General features: G+C 40.6%; 1 protein-coding gene across 2 annotated transcripts in view; it reads right to left on the minus strand.

Moving 5' to 3' along the window:
• The window catches only part of ppp2r3a (protein phosphatase 2, regulatory subunit B'', alpha), a 56,190-nt gene extending 34,788 nt beyond the window's left edge, over positions 1-21,402 (minus strand). The window contains exon 1 of one of the 2 annotated variants that reach the window (XM_005477314.4): positions 21,124-21,402. The gene's annotated coding sequence lies outside the window, so the exon portion shown is untranslated. Of the gene's footprint in view, positions 1-20,764; positions 20,981-21,123 lie in introns of those variants that run through there. The other variant, XM_019349074.2, reaches the window with a different exon arrangement.
• Between the last annotated feature and the right edge of the window lie 1,089 nt (positions 21,403-22,491).

A 22,491-nucleotide genomic window follows, 5' to 3' on the forward strand; every position in this document is an offset into this window, starting at 1 on the left:
AAAGAAAAATGTATAAATTATCTAAAAATGTATAAATTATATGTCTGAAGGGAATTTGGGATCTTACTGTGAAGCCTTCCAAATACTATGAGCCCAAGATGAAAACTCAAATGAGTCTTTGGCTTGAATAGGATGGCTAAGGTTTCCTTTTTAAACACACCTCACAATACTTTACCAAACCTATAATCAAGATTTCCATGATGCATACTTAGAAGGCAAATGTGGTATAAATTATATAAACGATCCTCTAATTTATCCTTTAGTGGATTATGTCAGCCGGTAGGACCCTGACTCACCGCTCTACATAAAAGTCATTAATAAAGTGACCTATTAGCTAAAGGGACTGCTGTTCTTTGGATTAATAAAAAAAAAAAAAAATCTTCAGACTTACAGTAAATCCTCCACAAAGATGTAACGTCCAGCTGTTTTTCCACATCTATGGTGTGCCAAAAAGTGTTTAGCTGCACATTTTCAGCACCACCAGAATCCAGCACCAAGTGGCAAGCTGTCACTTTAAGCCTGTTAGGGGGGGTATTTACAACCCGACACACAAGCGAGACTATAAAACTGGACTCTCTTCACCTCTCTCTCAACCCTTCTCCCTCCTTTCTATTAAACCAGCGGTTATGCAAAACCTCAACAGAGAGAAAAGAAATGAGTGCATGTAGTGGGAGCAATAAAGACACTACATGAAGAATTAACAGATATTAAACAGCTTACAGGATTCATTACAGCTGGGGATGAAAGTAGGACCAAAGCAACTGAAATGCTCTTTTATAAGCAATTAACCCTAAAAATAAGTGTTTTGGCACAAACACACATAAAAAAATCCAAATGTGTCTCACACACAGCCACACACACACACACACACACACACACACCACATCCGCTGTTACCAGGTTATTTTCTTCCCTAGTGTTTAGAGTCTATTCTTGGAGTCATGTTTGTGTATGTGACCCCTCCGAATGCCTTTTCACCTCAAGAGCGCATGTTTGTGAGTTTTTCTGTACGTAAGTGCATCAAGCAGAAACAAGGCCATGTTTATGCATTTAAATCCATATAAATATTTAAAACAGTCATTCACATCTACATAAAAATGTTCTTTCCCTTTTTCTTCCCAGCACCTGCTTACTATCTCCACTTTCTTCTCTCTCCTTCTCCTTTACCTGTCATATAAACATCTCTTTAGTTTTATCTATCCTTCAAAGTCCTTAAAGACAAACCTCAAAATCTAAAGTATCTTTCCATTTCTTTCCACTCTTCCTTCATGTTTTTCTGGGGCCTTACTTGATATTTTATTTCATCTGCTTGGAAGCTGCACACTAGCAGCAGGGCTTTTCATTCACTTACCCCTGAACCCTCAGTGGATGCCAAGTGGATACACGTGCCGGCTGGAATCTGGCTTTATCTGAGCATGTGGTTGAGCTGCTGAGGCAAAGCTCAGGGTTTAGGTCTAGACTTCAGAAGCAGCTCCTCCTTTACTGTACATTGCATTTGCCACGGTATAAATATACAACTCAGTTTGAATCATGCTGGGCATAGACGCCACCACAGTGGGTTTTACATTAAACAATCAAGATGTGATTGAAATGCAAACTTTAAGCTGTAATTCAGGGGTTTTTTTTACAAAAACTGTTTACGAATAGCATCCATTTTTCTACATAGACCCCCCATTTTAGAGGGTGAAAACTGACTGGACATATTAACTGTATTTCCATTTATGCAGAGAGAAACACATAGAGGGACATATACTGCACATTCATTCAAAATGAAGATTAAAAAAATAATTTTTGCCACTTTTATTTGCAATTTTTGGCAATTATCAGTAGAAATTGCAAAATATAAGCATGTATCACATTTTTGCTTTTCATTAGATCATTTCCTCAAAGTTACATAAACATTTCTTTACTTTCAAGGAAAATTAATGTTATAAGTACTGTGATTTTCTTTCAGGTTGTGAGTAAACAAATAAACAAATAAGTAAAAGAGGCTAAACTGTGCGTCAAAGCAAGAAGGTTGAAGCAGAATAGGAACAGAGAATAAAACCCCAACACCCACCCACCCACCCACACAAAGAAAACACACAAAGATAATATAATACCACACAATGAGCTTGTTTGTCCAACCAGTTTAGAAAACTGGGTTTGGTCACACCAAAGATTCAGAGTAAACATAAGAAAAGGAGAGGCTGAGAGCGCTATTTTCCTGTCTTCCAAATATAGCTGCAGACTGCATTTATGTGTATCAATAGTGTGTGTGTGTGTGTGTGTGTGTGTACGTGCGCACGCATGTGTGCGTAGGTGTGTGCATGTGTGTGCACATCTAGTTGTGATATGGCTGCACAATAAGCAAAGATTTACTACATGAGCTGACTTGAGTATGGCTCATTATACCTCAATAATGTCAAACCAGCACTTAACATAGAGCTAAGGAGGGACGCTACCTGCCTCTGCTGTCCTCACGCACACATACACACACACACACAGACATACAAGTGTTCACAAACACAATTTTTTGAGAGGCTACCCAGTCTTGCAGGGAAAGGCTCACAAAGTTGAGGTCATTTCATGTGAGACTACTCGGTACATGAGAAAAGTTCTGCACCAAGAGCAACTCACACACACTCTTCCTGTTTCTTACTGTCACCTGGAGGCTGAAGAAAACAACAAAGCTTCTGGTTATGGGCCAGCAAGACATAAAGACAATGGCTACAGCATGTGTGACTCACATGCACACACACACACACACACACACACACAACCTCCCTTGGGTTAGGCTGAGAAAAGAAAATTCCCTCATTATAGCAGCATAGCAGCAGTTCAAAGGCAAAGTGGGAACGCTGTCCTGTTACTATGGCTCTAACTGGCTTAAAGCCTGTATCATCACAGTGACTACTGTCACAATTCATCATACTTACACGCTGACCAACAGCCCAGCAACACAGTCACGCACACAGTCACATTGCCTGCCAACAGTGATGTCAATTATAGAATAGCCTCGGTGGATCATCAGCAAGTGACTGTGTCAAGTCATGAGCTTAGTGAGCTCAGATAAAAAGCTGATTTGCAGATCTTTTTAGACAAAAAAAAAAAAAAAGATATAAAAACAACATTAAATTGCAGACAAAAAGCTAATGCAAAAAATATATACATACAAAGTTTAAATTAGCTTCTCTTGAGCTGATTCTTTTAAGTGAAGTAGGAGTGAGTTACCGACCTCAAAAGCTCATCAACTCTATTTTCAAGTCTATAAAGATAAACCCCCTGCAAACCTTTCTCAGAGCACTGTACCACAATAGAGCTGTAGTAACTAGGTAACATGCAGTAAAATGTAGCACCAGCATGTACAGCTCTGAAAGTGACAGACAGGATTTTTAATTGAATTCAGAATTAGACGGGGTATGGAGAAAGGTGTGAGCTTACCAGACCTCTGTAGCCCCTCGCTTGAGGGAGCAGCTAGAGGCTACATTAGCATTTACTGGCGTAACACACTTGAATCCCCGACTGAACTGTCAGTGCTGGTCCATCCTACCCATCCAAGAGTCTTTCAGCAGGGCTGTGGATAATCATAGGCAACGGATGAATCCTAATCATTTTAATGATCTCCTTGACTGATCTTCCAGCAACTAGGACACTAAGATTAAATTATATATAGAGACCTCACATTCCCCAAAGGAAGAAGCCTTCTAGTCTCTGTGAAACTTAAAGCTGTGATGATTAACCAACCACAGACTAAAATGTGAATATGTAACGTGTAACACCAGAGGTTGCACGTGCAGTACTTTATTGCACTTTTCTACCAATTATTTATGAATTAAATCAATAGATTTTATCATTAAATTCTTAACATAATTTGATGTGTCTACTGCTTTTAATTGGCAATAAAACCTACAAAAAGAAGGACTGAAATATAAACTTCAAAGAGTATGAAGTGAGCGTCATCACTACTTGGAATCACTATGAGGAATGAAATGCTTTGCAGTGTGTGGCTGCTGCGTAAGGTAGGTCAGAGAACGACTAACCACACTAAAGACTTGTTAACCCTCCCTTATCTGGAGTAGTGCAGCACACACAAGTAGCAAATGTCTCTAACAGCTAAGTCAAGTCCTCTCCTCATGCAAGACTACCGAGACGTGTTATTGGTTTATGCCTCAGTGCCTCAACATATACAAGAGTGTGCGCACATTCCCATAAAAGTCGAGAAGGCAGTAAATGTAATATGTCAAGTAGGCGTATGGCTGTCTTTCCCAAAATATTAGCTGCCAGTAAATGCTATAAATGTAAATGAGTCCGTGTTACCTTTCCATATAACATGAACAGGCAGTGAGAACTATGATTCCGAAATTTCCAGTCAGTGTTCCTAAGCTCCAGACAGACATTGGAGGCAGACACACAGTCATCCTGTGAGTATACTGCCAAGTCTTCCAAGTGCATGCTTCACATCTGTTTGCTGTTACACGTATGCAAGCACACGCAGACACAGTAGTGGACCGTACGAAAGGCACAAGCACACACTGACACCTACACTTGCACAGTTTGTTGCAAGAGAGGTCTGCAAACCCCACATAAACCGCCCGCACAAGTTCATGGACCAAAGCTGCAAGTACTGAAAAGAGCGTGAATATTTACAAATAAATAAAATAAGAAGTTTGAAAATGAATTTTGAACACTTGAAATCGAGGAGAAGACTCGACCTCACAGCTGAAGTTGTGTCTACTTCTGAGTTGTAGAAGTATAAAAAAGCAAATTAATCAGGCAAAATATATATATTTATATAAATTTCTTTGTATTCAAGATCATGTAAACAGAAACCAAAAGTATACACTCTACACATTTTCCCTTAAACATTAACAGTCTTGAGGTGTAATTTCTCACTACTGGAAATGCATATTCACAAACGCATACTTCTGATCCCTCAGGATTTGGCTCTTTGAGCAACAGTTACAGTGTGACTGTTTTAGCCTTTGAAGTCAGGAGTCAGTAAACCTCTGGGAAACTGGCTTCGATTCTCGCTCAGTCTCCACCCCTCAGTTTGCAACTACAGAGAAGCTTTCCAAAAAGCCTCATTATAAAGTCAAGAGGGGAACTTCTAGTTAAAGTGATCTATTCAAAAAGGCCTTGGGCCTTTGTGTCAAGTTAAGTCCAGAGATTTCATCTTCTTTTAGGAAATACTGGCTCATTTCAAAAGCATCAGTCATTCGTTTCAGTCTTTAAAAGCTTCCCATCATTTCAGCTCTCTTTCTCCCTATGACACACTGCACTGTTTGGGATTAAGACTGGGTTTTAGCAAAAGGAGATATTCCGACTGCGAAATAGAGGAAGTCCATCATGCTTAGAGAGACAGAAAGGAAAGGAGAGGTACTCTGACATTTTGAGGGGGGAAAAAACGACACACTGCAGTTCTTTTTGTCATAGCTACTCAGTTCCTAATGTATTCATATATCCCTTCAGAAACAGCTGCAAATGGTAAAAGGAAAGAAAGAAAGAAATGCAGTTTATTTTTCTTTACCTCTAAAGATTGCCTCTGTTTAGCCAGTGGGTTCTCTTTTCATTCCTTCTAATTTTGCAATCTATAATCATTCATCATGACTAAAAAGGGAAGGTTTTGGATTCCCGGAGACAGGCAACAACAAAGACAGAAGACTTTGTGTGCAAGCCACTATAACATGACTTATGAGAAAAGAGTCTGACAATGTGCTAGTGTGTGATTAATATGCTCGAAGTTTATGTCACATCCATAGGAGGCTGAGGAAAAGGAGGGCATCCAGAGGGCAGCGTTGGCATCTTGAGGTGCTCAGCCTATATATATATATATATAAGCTGTGATGCCTGGGGTTAAAGTGGTCTGCATTCCACTGATGCAGCTTAAATGATGGATATCTTAGATACCTACACTCAATGTCATGGTCTCTAGTTCTTAACAGCTTGCCTTGCCAGAGGGGGAATCTTAACACTCAACTTCTATCCTCACCTCCTTTGCCCCTTCAAACCCTTGCAAGCCAGAAAACATACAGTTCGATTCCCATTCTTCTACACATGCAACAGAAACAAAGAGCTACAATGGATTTTCCCCATCGCACAGACTGTCAATTCTTCTCTTCAATTTAAAAAAAAAAAAAATAGGAAAAATAGAATATTTTCTTGTTCATGTTATTTATTTTCTAATTTACGTCATATTCACGACGTGTTGCGCAGCTGGGCACACAAATCAGGACTGAAACGAATAACTGCTCTTGTTGTAAGTTTATCCGTCGATGACCTTCTCGACCAGCAACAATGACTACGGCAAGTTTTAGCTGCTCTGTGTCCTCAGCACTTCATGCAAAATTGATCTCTAGCTGGTATTTTTTTTTCCACCATTAAAATCCACTCTGATGATTTCACAGCATCAAAGACACGGACATTAAATATAAAAACAGTCTGCTTCTGCAGTTGTCGTTCACCTGTCTTTTGAAAATTGGATGTGGGGTTGAAGTGTATTGCTGTGAATCGAGGACTATGTATTGGCATGCACGGTAGCAGGTAGCAAGTCTGCCAAAGGCATTAACCTGGCCTCAAGGCTCCACAGATCCCAATCTGATCGAGGATCCTGGATGTGCTGGAGAAAGTCTGATCAAAGATATGTTACATCCTAATGCCAGACACCGCTGGGCCCCCCAGACGACTTGTGTACACACTCCAGTGGGTTTGACTAGTTAGGCTGCAGTTTTAATGTTGTCTCTGGGCTTTGTAAATAGTAATAATGCATAAAAATGCTGAGTGCTTAATTAATTTTCCTGATTGGTAAGTGGTAAATGTACTGGTTCTTATATCATTCACCCATTCACATACATTCATACTCCAATGGATTAGAAACACATACAAATTCACCCAGATAGTCTGAGTAATCTTACAAAAATTCAACATACAACACTGAGAAAACACCTTCAACCTGGCAGAGCAAAAGAAATTCCCTTTTCAACCGAAATGATGATCTGAAAGTTGATGGAGACGACCCAGAAAATGAGAATGCTGTATCTTCTGTTTCGACTGTTTCTTTGCTCCAACCCCCAACAATAAAGTTAAGATTTCATTTGTTTGGGTGTATTTATATATGCATGTGTGTGCTTAAACATACACTGTCTGAACTCCAGGGCATGTGAACCCAAACTGTACGAATTATGTGAAGGAGCATAAATTTTCAACGCAGAAACTATTTTTAAGCATCTTTACAGTTTACATTATGAGTCGTCTTGTATGAGTACAGTACATGCGAGTGAAAGTAGGAACTTTCTTTGTGTATTTGTGTGTTTTGGCCTTGAACTATGGGAATGAGTTTATCAACAACAACAACGACGACGCAATCCAAGCCCTCCCTGAGGAAATGAATGTTAAAAGCCACTCTGGTTCCCATGAGCACTCTGCCCACGCATACTGTCACTAGATTGTGTTGGTTTCTATTGTGAAACTCTATACAATGTTGCTACAAATAAACCCCATATATCACTGCTTAATCACAACGTTACCATGACGAAATTACAGAGTAATTACACACACGGGCCACATCAATGTAGTCAACATGCACTTCAGTGTTTCTGAGATGAACGCTTCAGAACTCAGTCTTTAATCAGGTTGCAATGAGAAAGTAGAGACTGGGAAAGCCAGTACATGGGGTTGTATTATTATTCTAATTGTAGGTCATTTTAATGTTTACTATGTATGCATGCCACACTCTCTGTGACTTATAAACATACTTTTGCGATCTAGCTTTACAAATTACAACAGTGGGTCTGTGAGTAGAAGTGTATTAAGAAACATTTATTTTATGTTGGGAAAAAAAGGCACTAAACATGACTGATGAAGAACAGAGCCATTTTATGAGCACACTGTTGCATAAAACAAGTACGGCTAAAACTAAATCTTGATGTTTTCAATCAAGAAGCTTTTGCTAATTAACCACAAACACAAAACCTTTGCTAGCCTTAAAGAACTATTTCACTGCAGCCATGCTGGCATGAAAAATTGGTAAACGCAGGTGTTACTAATGACATTAATGTAGGATCTGTTCTATTTAGGTACAAAACCCAGCTAAATGTGATTAGTAACATCCGTCTTTACCTATAATTTCATGCTGCGAAATAGGTCTATTGTTCCTAGAGGATCAGTGTGCACATTTGTCCAACATTAAAAGCCTCTGTAAATGCCAGTAATCCCCTTTATTAATGCCTACAAACAGCTGCGAGGGACAGCAAGCTTTTAGTGCCACAAAATGTGGCAGAAATGTTTAAAATTAGGGTAAATTAGAGCCCTCGCTTTGGATTAGTATTTAATACCAGGAGATACACTGACGGGTTGATAACAACAGAGAAAATATTTAGTGTACATTACTGCTGTAACCTTCATGCTCCATGAATATTGTGAGCACATATAAATTAATCATCAACATGTGAAAAAGAAAGTTTTCATATGCTTCTCTACACCTCTGCTGCTTCTACAGGAATTAAAAGGCTAAGTGGGATCCAGAAAAACGTCATCAGCAATACAGATTTGGCGTTTTGCTGGTCAGGTGTGTGTTAACACAATGTCACAATCTTCCCAGGAGTCACAGGAAGTTTACACCAAGGTCAGTCTGCGCAATGCTCAAAGAAACTGATCAAGAACTATATCTTAGACTCTTAGGCCTGAGTTCACATGTTAAATGTAAAAGTTAATGACAGTGCATACAGAAAACGCTTGAATAACTATGGTTTGATTGGAAGGAACAGATGACCACTAAAATGGAGATGTTTGGCCATGATGCACAGTGCCATGTTTGGTGAAAACCAAACACAGCATATCGGCATAAAAACCTCATACCAATCAACAACTGACTGTTTGTTTTGCAGCCACGGTACTTGAGCATCTTGCAGTCATTGACTCAATCATGAACTTCTCTGTAAACCAAAGTACTCTAGAATAAAATGTGAAGGCATCTGTCTGACAGCTTAAAAGCTTTGTCCAAACTGGGTCATAACAGGGCAATGATCCAAACAGGCCAGAAAATCTACAAAAGAAAATAATCAAGGTGTTGCAATGGCCCAGTCAAAGTCCAGACCTCAGCCTGACTGAAATGCTGTAATGGGACCTTAAGAGAGCCGTGCATAAACGAATGCCCACTGTAAGGAATGAAGCAGTGCCGTAAAGACGAGTGGGCCAAAATTCCTCGACAACGATGTGAGAAACTGATAAAGTCAGGTCTTGTGTGGAAAAAGCTCAGACAGCTCCAGTGGTTATCTTCCAAATAACAGACGTGGATACAAAATCTTCCCTTTGTGTTAATATGCCTCCCCTATGAGTCAGCAAGCAAACACTAAGCAAAAAGGGAGTTTGCAAAACTCTCTGTTGCACATTGCAGCTAGGACTGGATATATTACAAGCTGTACTGTTAACTGTGCAGAGAGTGACAATGGCTGACTACAGATAAAAGGGTGATCTGCTTGAATTCGGCTTCCACATCATGCATCCTAAGAAGAAAAAAAAAAGAAGAACAAAGCCAATGAAGCTACAAAGAAATCAAAAAAAATGAAAGAAAGATGGGCAGCAAAGAAAGATCGGACAGGCTGTACGTTGAGTGTGCAGGTGATACAGCCACAGCTGCAGATGTACAACAAGCTTTGATTCACTGCAGTTCAAACACATAGCAGGAGAATCACCTCACTGATGAAAGAGCGCCAGTGATATCAAACTACCACATCTTGGCTCTCCCAGGCGTGGTGCACACACACACACACGCACACACACACACACACACACACACACACACACACACACACAAAAACACACAGAAATTATAAACTGAGAGTTCTCAGAGAGAATAAAAGTGAGAGCATGGAGATATTTACACCAGCATTAAGAGTATGGGTGCCGGTATGCGCGGCAGTTCTTACATCTCCTACTGTACACACACACACACATACCATTATTCAGTTTGAATCAAAGACAGTGACTGTAAGGTCTCTGCTGTTTATCTCCCTAAGGGGATTGTGCCTAGACAGATGAGAAGTCAAAAGGAAGAAGATATCGGGTTAATTTTTTTTTTTTTTTAAATGGACAGTGTTCAGTCAGAAAACAGATGATGGAGATATGGGAGACTGAAAAGCATGAGGAAGCACAGAAAGGGAGGAAACAGACAGAATGAGAGAGAAAGAGTGAGAGAGCAAAGGGCATAGCAGACACGGTTGCTCATATAAAACGAGTCGAAATCAATTAAACTTGCGTGTCCTCTATCCTTTTATCTGTTAAGTCTGCTTCAAGACCAGTAAACCAACTAGAAAAATGGGAGTGACAAGCTATCATCCAGCTGTCAAGAGAATTTTAAGTGAACCGTAAGGCTAAAATGCCTCATTCCCAACAGATGGACTTCAGTGAATAAACAGGCTTCCTGAATGTAAAAAGGACACTTAAAAGGAAAAAAACAAGCTGAGATTGCGTTTTATTGTCAGTAAATGTCGCTCATTATTTCAGGCAAAAAGGTTTAAGAATCAAAGAAACTCCAGGGCACATTTTCATGTCTTTACAGACAGAGACGCACACTTACAGAAGCAAGCAATGACAGGTGTGACCCATCTCAGAGGTTTTTTTAATAGTCTGAAAGCGAAAATCACAAGAAATTTCAGGGCTTTTGCAAAATGGAGCCTTACCGCGCTACCCATCACACCAAACCCGTCTAATTTTTAAAATGAATCCACTTAAAGTCGGAAAAATATTTTCCACCACTGGTATGATTTTATCCAAATTGTAGCTTTGCTTAACAGAGTCGGGGAAGCGTTTCTGATGGCTTTCCAATACATTCGAAAGAAGAGGAAGACGGAAAACAAAAAAAAAGGGATTTGAGGATTTTGTGGGTCTCAGCTCTCAGCACGACACAGCTCTAACTATCAGTTGAAGTTACTCTCATCTGTCTGGTGTCTGTGCAAGTCTGTCTCACAGTGGGGATCCAGCACTGTCTGTAGCCATGGAAACCACAAGGATGTAGCTCTGACAGTCATAGCACTATTATACAGATGCCCCCCTCCCTCCAACCACATACGCACACTCACAAGGAAAATCCAATGATCAAAGTAACAGCGAAGTCACATTTTGTGTCCTCGAGAGTCTGCTGCGACTTTGCCGCTTTACTTGTTGTATTAAAAGAAACTTTAGAACCATATTTGTTTTGGATGACAGGATGATCTTCTGTTGCAGCTCTGCTTCACATTGATGCAAGTACTGAGTCCTCCGCTGCTGGCAAAGAAGCAACTCCACAAGAGTTGTTCAAGTTCAACGAGTTGCTCAAGGGCATCTTGACCTGTTTACTTTATGGCTGTTTACTCTGCTCACCCAGTCTTCCCCTGCGTTTCTAAAACCAGCACACTTGTAGTTATGTACCCACAGCAACAGCTACAGCCACCCAACCTTAAAAACTTCTCCCCAGGAACCCCAGCCAAGAAAAATGAGCCACAGAGGTAATAACCTTCTACCTCACGGAGCAGAAATGCTGTGGCAACACAGTTCTGTTAGTAGCAAACAAACCATTTTGTACAACATACTGTATAAGAGTCAATCAGTCTAATTAAAATAGCTACAGGGCCTTATGAAGGTGGGAAAATGATTTGGTTAAGAGCCAGTTGGTTGCTCAGAGGACAATAAGAGCAGTGAAAACGACAGGGAAGACAGAAGTGTGAGAAGTGAGACAGAAAGGAAGAAAAGGAGGCACCAAATTAAGTGCTGAAGTTGCAAAGAGGTGGTCAGAGTAGATAGTGGGCATAGAAAGGCCAGGAAATGAGTGGTACACTTTAAGCAACAAATTTGACGTATGGCTTACATAAATGAGGATCTTGGAGTCTTAGTCGCTATTAGCTTTTTTGTATTGTGAAATAAGACGGAAAACATGATGCTACAGATGAATTGTATATACGCAAAAATTCCAGCAGATGGAAATTATGCAAGCGCTGTCTAGAAATGAAGGGTTACCCTTTCCTCACAGAAACGCAGCTGCTGCAAATCATGTCACGTAAAATATTCTCTAAATGCCATAAAATCAGCAGATCTACATGAGTTTATCTAATGTTTACTAAAGATTACTTTGTTATAAAGCTGTTTCACACACACATACTTAAAGCCACTAGTGGTCAGACTGGCAGGCAGGAGAGAAGCTTGAATGTGCTGGGATTTGACCAGTTTACCGTATACAGGCTGCCAAAAATCCACCACACACACACGTACACTAAAACACATACCACTGCTTCATCCAACCACAACCTCAAAGTGTGTGTGCCTGTACATGTCTATCTATGCTCTCCTACTGTATATGTGACCTCATATTTGTGTGTGTACGCAGGCCTGGATATCTATATATACTGTGTGCGCGTCCTAAGTGTCTATGTACGGGAGTGGAGAGTTAGAGACACAGTATAAACAATGTAGGGACTCCCTTGGCTTGTGTTTACTGACCGAGATAAAGGCTGTCATTCCTCTCTCAACACCAACCTACTTCCGCCTCCGTACAACCAGAAAGAGGGAGAGGTGCACTTAAGCCTTGGCAATGTCAGAGCGATCTTATCTTGCCAATAAAGCTTCTTGAATGGATTTAGATTAAACTGAGGGGAAAAAACAAGAGAGGGCACTGGTGCATTTGGGTCATCTCTTCCTCAGAAAGACTGCCGCCCTTCTCCTTCTCCCCCTCCCCTTCTTCTCTTCCAAACTTGCATGTTAATGTACTTACAGCTTGCAGGACCTTAACTCTGTCCCGAGACACAGGCTGGCATAATAAACAAGAGCCTGAAATAATCTCTCCCCCTAGTTCCCTGGCGGTATTTTAGTGGGGAAGCAAATTCCCAATGGAGGATCGAATTATTTACCCACATTTCCGTCTTTCTAATTCCCTCACCCTGTGAGTTTTTCTGGCAGCATTTCCTTAACGTCTCTGTGCTTCTCTTTCTAACTCGCCATTTCTCCATTTTTTCCCCCTTGTCTTTGTCCATCTGTGGTAGCCAGTGAGACGCATGGTCTACCCACACTGACCAGTTAAACACCCCTTTGCCTCTGTCACTTAGTCAGCCTGTCTGCTATACAGCTCAGGGTATTGCAGGCCAAGCCATCCCACTGAATGAAGGGGCAAAGGTGCACAAAGTCTCCTCATGATGTCATGGACACGGATGTGCCTCATGACATTTTGACAGTCTTTCCCTGCTCTGTCTTGTTTACCTTCCAAGACTGTTATTTCAACAAATTTACACCTTGAATGAGTGCAACCACTCTATAAACTCAAAAAAATTCTCATAAATTCACCTTAATGCAGCACAGGCTTCAATTGTTTCCACTGTGAGAGAACCTAAAAGAGGAGAGGTAATGAAAAGAGCAGGAGAATCAAAACAAGCATAAAAAGCTGCAATAAAATATTTTTAGCCTCAAACCCATTCATGTCTAAAACTAGGGCCAAGAAGAACCACACCGCCATGACTATGAATGGTCCTGTTAGTCTCTCTCTTTTACTTTCTCGCTTGGCAAGTGCCCTGCCACTGGAGGAATGCCTGGTTTGTATTCAGATGTGCGTGTAAATGCGCATATGTGTGACAGTGCGTAGAGTCTGGACAAAGAGCTCCAGTGTGGACAACAGGACACAATCAACCACTCAATGGATAGCCATTAACTCACACACAAATTCCAGAGTGCGCAGATGAGAAGCAGCGACATTCAGAACCAACCAGCCAATGAGCACGAGCGCGCTTTACTGCGGCTACAATGGAGCCAGTCAACGGGGCTGTAGAGGGATTGTGGGAGATCTCTGAATTACCGTGTCAGGATCTTCATCACTTTCTCACTAATCTTCATCCTCTCTCCTTCAACCTCTCTTTATTTTGTCCTACTTCCTTTTTCCCAGGGTGGATCTCTCAGTGGTTAAAGGTAGCTAGGAGAGGCACAGTCCACCTCCCACTCGCTTGTGTATGAATCACTCCATTGTGGCTGTGCTCTATTCCTAACGCTGTTGCTTTCAATTTTAGAACTCTTCTGTTTGGCCTTATTTTGACAACCACATGCTAATTATGTTTTTGTTTTTATTGTTGTTCCCTGTTTGAATAATCATAAGAAACAGGTAAATAATGCATATCATCATGTGTATCGCAAGATTGACCAAGTTAAAAATGATTTAAATCTACTTGCATGCATATGGGACTTTTTTTAGTCACACAAAGGTTTATCGAGTATTGTTATCAACTTTGTAATTATACTGTTGTCTAATTATAATGACCACTGTCATGGAAACACTACACCATAACACAAACCTGCCAGTAGCCAGTATAACCCTACCTTTACCCCTTTGATTGCAATCTCTTCAGTTGCTTCTATCTGGATTTCTCTTTCCTCATTTCTCTGAGTTGCTAGCTTTCAGAAATCAAACCATAAAATAATTGTATGCCTTCCAAAAAAAACCCAAAAAACAATTAACTATTTGGACGGCACTTGAGCACCTGAAGGCAAAAGGCTGTGGCAACTTCAGCTTATTGACATGCATCTTCCCCAAAACACCAACACCCACTTCTCACTATCACACTCACACTTTCCCTGTCATGTCTTAATTTTTAGCAGCCGGCAGTGTTACACGGAATATGAGACGACCACCCACCTACCCGCACACACACACACCAGACACATGTTTCTGGGAAATGTGAATGAATGTGTCACAAAAAAGGCCATGAAGACACTCAATACAATACGGCCTTGTGCTACAATGATGAGTTACACAGCTTTGTGTGTGAGTGTGTGTGCACATGGGTGTGTGTGCTTGCACAATCAAGGGCAGGCAAGCGCATGTGGGTGCAGAGAGCTACATAAATCACACTCTGAATCAATTAGAAAGCATAAATGTGAGAAGGCCAACAGCAGTCGGTGTCCTGGTACTCGGTTTAATGTTGGCTTAACTACAGACACACCACACCCTCACCATCCACACACACACTCACACACACATCCAGACTTAACACCAGACACAAACACTCAGAGAGTTTGGGTGTGGATGTGATGTAACTGATAATTTTGCATGAAAGTAATCCAAAAATGAAATGTGATTAACATTTTCATGCCACTGGATTCTTTCTACTCTTTATATGGCTTAAAAACTGTGATTCGCACACAGCAGCTGTCTGACAGAGAGCTGAACACTGGATGAGGATCTCGTTTTTAAAAAAGTTTTTGGGTGCCTATGTTAGTTCAAACACAGTTTTCTTTTGCATTTCTTTCCTGTTACATAACCAACTAGACTCCTATTATATACCATCTTGCATGTTTGTGAGGATTTAGCATTCACAGAGTCACCAAACAAATGCATTTACTGAGTATGTTGTTAAGAGAACAGTGTCTACTATTGGAGGTAATTTCACTATTTAACAATACAAAACACTAATTAAAAAGAGATGTAGGTTTACAGAATTCTGCATGAGAAGAAACAACAGAAGTGAAAAACTGCAATCTGCAATACACATTTTTTATGTCCATCAGTGTTACTGTTACTTTTAAAAAATATGCTTTAACGTGTTGTATTTTCACAAAGTTATAAAAAACAGATTAAAGAACAGGCGTGTCCTGGTTCTGCCCCCAGGGTCTCCACCCAGTTGGACTCGCCTCAGTCAGGAGGCAACCTGGAGAATAAATCCCTAAGGTGGTTTGGGAATAACTCTGACTCAAACCCCACACCCTGTCCATGGATGGATGGATGAATGCATGGATGGATGGATGGATGGGTTAAAGAACTCAGTCAAAACTGAGGCAAAAGACCGAAAGACCCTCACTTCTACTTTTTCTCTTTAAAAAACAGGATACAAAGGTTTTCCCAAACTGCAGTAGCACCTTTATTTAGACCTTTCTGGCTACTAAATGCCTTGAGCTACTGAATTCCACAATCTTACTTTACAGCGGATGCCTCCAAATCCTAATTCAGTTAAATCTTGATGAAATTAGTAAGGTTAGTTTCTCAGAGTTCTAAAATCTCCCTCCAGAGCTGAAAGAGGCAAAAATAGCCCTAGAGTAATAGCACAAGAACAGCGCATGACACCCGATGAAAGTTTAATGGACTTATAATGACACTCCCTCTGAATGCATTGTTAAAAAAGTCAAATGAAAAGAAAGCTTTAAAAAAAAAAAAAATACACATATAGGTAATATAACACCCCACTCACATCCCACACCTCTGAAAATAAATAATCCTAAAATCCAATCTAGCCCCGGAGACAAGTTTAATCAAATAAAGTTGCATATTTTTATATAGCGCAAATCCCCAAATGCAAATCTGAGTCAAAGTTTTCAACAAATTGCAAAAATAGCACCTTCCATCCTCAGCTTGGATAATGACGAGTTCCTCAAAAATCCTCTCTAACAATGGAAAAAACAAGGTACTGCATCGCAAAAAAAAACTGCATCGCTCATAAAGCACAGACATAATCAATGAAAGTAGAGGAATTCATACAATTAGTAGTCATATTTGTGGCTTTTCAGACGTATGGAATATTAGCATCATATGGGGCGATCGTGGCTCAAGAGTTGGCAGTTCGTCTTATAATGGGAAGGTTGCCGGTTCGAGCCCCGGCTTGGACAGTCTCGGTCGTTGTGTCCTTGGGCAAGACACTTCACCCATTGCCTACTGGTGGTGGTCAGAGGGCCCGGTGGCGCCAGTGTCCGGCAGCCTCGCCTCTGTCAGTGCGCCCCAGGGCAGCTGTGGCTACAATGTAGCTTGCCATCACCAGTGTGTGAATGGGTGGATGACTGGATATGTAAAGCGCTTTGGGGTCCTTAGGGACTAGTAAAGCGCTATACAAATACAGGCCATTTACCATTTATATATAAACATCTTATGATCACATCAAACTCTCTTTGTCAAATTCCCACAGGTGATTTATATTCAGAGTTAATCTGTTATTTGTTGCCTTTGCCTTGGTAACAAGAGATGTTGTAATAATACCTAAAACAGCTATAAATAGACCAAACATGAACAAGAATCAAACAGGACAGTGTGAGTCTGCAGTTTGTGACTCAGCCCACTGAGCCAAGCTACATCTGTCTGTGTGAACCCACCACAACCACATTCATTACTCCATTACATCAGGACACTCCCAAAGTACTCCAATGGGGATATTGTTGCTAGGCACTTACTGTCCTTCTACGCCTATGTGAGAACTGGACGAAACCCAGGTTAATATCACACACCCTTAGTAGTGCACACAAAAATACATACACACACACATGGGCAAAGATCCACACACACAGGCACCTGCGAAAAGATGCACATCTGTGAGGGGAGAAATCACATAAATACAGTTCCAAACTCTCACTTGTCTATCCGCCCACCACTCCACTCAAAGTAGGTGATCAACTTACCGAGAAGTTAAAATAATTAATAGTTAAAATAATAACAAACCAATCTCCTTTGCAATATGTAGGTGAAAGGAAAGGAGAGGAAGGGATGAGGACTGTATTCACTTGAATAATCATCAAATGTACACTTTCAAATGATGGATTAAAATAGAACAGGACAGGAAATCTCAGCATCTCAGTATCAAGAACACTTTGGAATCATTAAATATAAAAGGAAACAACCGTCGCTAATCTGTGAAGAGAGAAGAACCCAAACTGCCCGGCCTCTCTCACGCTCTCACACTTACTTTATACTACCGGTGAATATATATAGAGCCTGCGATGCAGTTTACTCTGATGTCATACCTGTGCAGGCTTTGACGCTAACATATAGCTACATTTCTAGGGAGGTACATATCAGGTTATAGTGCAGGGTTTCAAAAGGGTTTGTGGTTACAAAGTACCTGTTGCGTAGAAAGTATAAATCCCCTGTTAAGTGTGAATGTACTAATTATCCTCCTGTGGGTTTAGACTCAGACACACTATTTGAAAAGTATTTGACCACACCTCTTAATCTTCCAATTTTGGTGTTTTCAGTCCCATTGCCTCAGTTGTATAAAATCATAAATCCCTTTACAAACATTTGTGAAAGAAGTGCCATTCTAAAGAGCTTACCATTGCAATACTCCATGAAATTTCTTCCCTCCTAGATATTTTATGATCAACAATAAGCGGTATTATTACAAGGTGGAAGTGACTAGAAGCCATATCAACTTAATCACAAAGTGGCAGCCCATGGAAAGTTACAGAGCAGGTTCAGAGTGAGTGGTGTGGCATATAGTGTCTAAAAGTCATTAAGTCACTGCTGACCCAACAACTGCAGAGCTCCAAATCTCCAGGTTTTCAAGACCAAGCAGCTCATGTACATGTCATGTGTAGGTGGCCCAGTTCTTTTGTGCACGTAGTGTAAGTTTACCCATTGAGTCAGGCCGTGAGCTAGCTTAACATCACATTTCACAAGGGGAAAGCATTGCTCAGCCCACTGGTGACAAGAAGAAAAACATGCACATGCAAATTTTATTTGCTCTCTCAACCGTATGCATTCTATTAAATGTGTTCTAACACACACACTTACACAAGAGATACGTTATAAATTGATGTGCTGGCTCTAAAAATGAACTCAACAATTATTTGAAAAGAATGAAAAATATTGTTTATTAAAGCAACAAAGTGATGCGTTGTTGCAGTTCCAGTTAGACCTAAATTAATACCCTGGTCTCACAGATATATAGTATTGATGTACGGTATATGCTGATATAAAAAGCAGGAAAAGACACTAGAAGTAATTTACGTTATTGCACGGTGTTTCCAGTCTGCACGGCTTCACAATCTCAGTGTGTACAATCATGTACAGCTGCTAATTAGCATGACAAAGACACTACTGTAAAGTTAAAGAATGACTCCATAATTTTCTCTCTCACATATAACTATAGCAACGTGCATGCATGTTTCAAAGGTACATCGGCCAATGTATCAATAAACTTTAACTCCCTAAAAAATAGTCAGGCTCTTCTTTTCTGAAAAAGATCAGGTATCAGACTAGAACAATTCACATTTAAAATAAAAAATATCAATGTCCTTTCTAAATTTGCGAGTTCCCAGTCTGCTTAGTTACAGTTATGCGAACTAAATTTGAACACAAAAGGAATCTCGTGCATATACTGCACATTTTTTTGCCAAAAGTTATGAGTCCAACATTGCTGTGCGGTTCTGTTTTGAATTTACTGCGGTCGGCTAGTGTTTCTTCACCTTAACTTACTAAATCATTAAAGGAGTTTTGACATCAGCTTGAGCATAGAAAGGAAAAGCTGAATTAGTGCCTCCTTGCTATTCGCAACACACACAAAAAACAGGAAATCTTTACATTTGAAAAGCCCAGCCCTGAGACTCTTAATGAGTCAATTACTTATTGAATACATTAAATTAAAAAGATGTATATGGTAAACAAATATTTTACATCTGTCATTGATGATTAGAACAAGATAAGTATGTGAATATGTGACAAAGTCTGGTGATGCGACACACATACACACACACGCACACACACACACAAACATCCACATTCCCAAGAGTTCAAGCAGAGCAGTCTTTGTGGCCTTTAAAGAGTCAGTGTGTCCAGCCAGGCTCGAGTTACGGCAGACAAGATCCTCTCATTCCTTCTCCCTCTCTCTCTCTCTAACACGCACACACACACATAAACAGACACAAACACAAATTCTTACATCCATCATCTTACAGACACATCCAGTGAACAGGCCAGGGAGCCACAAGAAAGAATTGGTTTGTTGCTCCCCTCTCTGACTCATTCCTGCCACTCTCCACTCTACAATAAAAGGGATAGCTACACAACTGACAGGCTATATGTCAAGCCCTGGAGTGTGTTGATTGCTTATACGGTCCTTCAGAAATGCATCCCTGTGAGCACGGAGATGGTAGTGACACATTTTGCACTAGCAAGAAAAGAAGAAATAAAAATTTTCAAAGCCTGGAATGAGGGATATAAAAATAAAAGCTTATCTGCTGTGACTAACTGACTTTTATATCTAAGCTGTTCACTTCCAGCAATAAGTTGAATCAGTATTTTGATAAACACCTATAGAACTACTTAAAAAAACACACACGTGTACATAGCCGGGACTGAAATCAAATGGTGAAGTACATGCAAGGAGATGACGCATGTACTGCAGAGCATCAATGAGAAAAAACACACTCTGACAATGTCACAGGTGTGAAAGTGCTATTTGTGGGTTTTTAAAATAAAGTGTCTTTCAGGTTTGCAAGCTACAGCGGGCGTCAAAGGGCACAAAAATCAAAGAACTGAGGTCATTACGGGTCATCACTAAGAGAAAAGGCAGGAATTATAACAGAAGATGCCTCTCATAGTGTGTGTGCTTATGTGTGTGTGTGTGTCACATCTATTCTAGGAGAATACCGGGGGAGAGACCCTGTGACTGACCCCCACCTCACAGGATATGACAGGATATCGCGGCAGTGGCACGCACACATAAACATATATGCGCACAAACACACCAACAAACACATTATGGGAGTGTTGTTTCCATAATGGAGACATATGATAGTAATAAACAGCAATTTTTGGTTTAGAAATGTTTCACGCGTGTATTTCCGCGTGGAAGGTGCTATAGGAGTAAACATTTATTTAACAATTATCCACTGTGCACTCAGAAAAAAGGCATTTTACATAAATCCTTTAATTAGTCGTTCTCTGGGAGGCTCTTGGACTCCCAACGTGGGGGAAACTGTTTATAGTACCCAGAGCATCATAAATATAATCAAAATAACTTACAGAATTGCTTTTAAATCCAGGAGTTAGGTTCACTTGCGCCACAAAGTCAAGTTACCTGAGCGCTTCAGCAGCTTTCCCGCAAGGTTTCACTCACAGCTTCCGTGCTGTTTGCAGCGGGCAGGTTCAAAGATCCGCTACAATCTGCGCGTCCAATCTCCAAACTTCCTTTCACACGACTGGAGGATCCCCCCACTGAAGTGAAAGGGCACTTGTGCGAATTTACACGCACCATTACGCGCGCGCAAAGACAAATACCCCCATAAACACGCCCCAGTTATGAAAAACCCCGCAGCTGACGGTAGAGGCGACCCCCCTCTCACCACCCTTACAATGCAGCGGGGACGACGGTAATCGCACGGTAAAGTTTTCCAAACAGGGACAAGGGAAAGCGCTCATTCTGACCACATCGCTTACCTTCGTCTCCCCTCCTTAACTCCTTCAGCCGTTTCCAAACTCTGTCACGACAAGGCTCGACGCAGACTGCGAAACCGAACAGCCGCTTTTCGGGTAGCCGGGGAAGAGCGGAGAGAGCATACGGAGGTTTGCTTCAACACGCAGAGGCTCCGTGTCTGTGACAGAGAGGGATTGTGTGTATGCGTTTGTGAACGCTCACGGAGAGAATGAGCAGAGAGAAGAGAGCCGGGGAACTTAGGGGGGAGTTCCCGTGAACATACCGGCGGGGCGGGGGCTCCGGCAGAGTGACGGCTGGCTTACGTTTGCAGCCCTTTAGCAGCCTGGATAGGATATTAGTAACCCAGGCTACCAGCGTTCAAAAGTAGCCAGGATACGTGTATTTACCCAAGTATACGCAGTATTCATGCATCTGCTTTTGACGTGGGCTGTTTTACGTGGTATTTATTTTTCTTCTGTATTTTTTCACTTTTCTGCATAATGTTCAATCTAATGTGCAATTATAGTTAAAACATATGAGATTACAAATTATTATTATTATACCCATTTTTAATCAGGGCTGAAACCAGACTGTATTTTTATGATCAATATGCTGATAGGTTTCTTTTGGGCTAGCACAGGAAAGTCGAACATAAGCCCCGAGGCCCAGAATGGGCCAAGCAACGATTCCAATCCGGTCCAGTGGACAGCTTTAGAAAATGTGAGGGAGTGCATAGATTTTTAACTTTTAAACAAAGTAATTAACTAACAGATAAACAATTAAATAACAGGAAAATTCTGTGTTTTTCCACAATTACAGTGAGACTACAGTTTGTTTGTTTTTTGTTTCTTTAAGGACATTTTCTGTGAATTAATGAGAACTTTATATTTTATAATTACAGGTCAGTCATTGCAGTGTAATTTTACACATTTATCATATAGTGTCTGGCCCACATAATTTCAGAGTGGGCCCCTATATGTGGCCCACCATTTAAAATGAGTTTGACATCACTGGTCTAGCATATAAAATTTCAAGATACATTTAATAACGCATTAGGCTGGGTAGGGTTTCAAGTCAATAGCCCCACTTTTTAGTATCTACATTCTATGAAAAAACAGTTTCCTTAAGACCTACTGAACAAACCAAGATAGACTTCTAAAATGAAGTCAAGAAATTAGCCCCACCCCTTTCTTTTTACAAATAGGAGTCTAAAATCCCAGGTTGGCAGTCACAGAGGGGGGCTTCACAGTGAATCCACAAAGAATTATAATCATATACTAGATTTAAAGATCCCTTTCTCTTTGTTATCCCTCACAAGTGCAGTGAAGGTAGTTTTTCCATTTTACAATATATCAGCATTATTTGTGTGTATGAGCTCTAATGTGGAGCTT

Source organism: Oreochromis niloticus, linkage group LG19 (assembly GCF_001858045.2).
Source record: "Oreochromis niloticus isolate F11D_XX linkage group LG19, O_niloticus_UMD_NMBU, whole genome shotgun sequence".
In the NCBI taxonomy this organism is placed as follows: Eukaryota; Metazoa; Chordata; class Actinopteri; order Cichliformes; family Cichlidae; genus Oreochromis; species Oreochromis niloticus.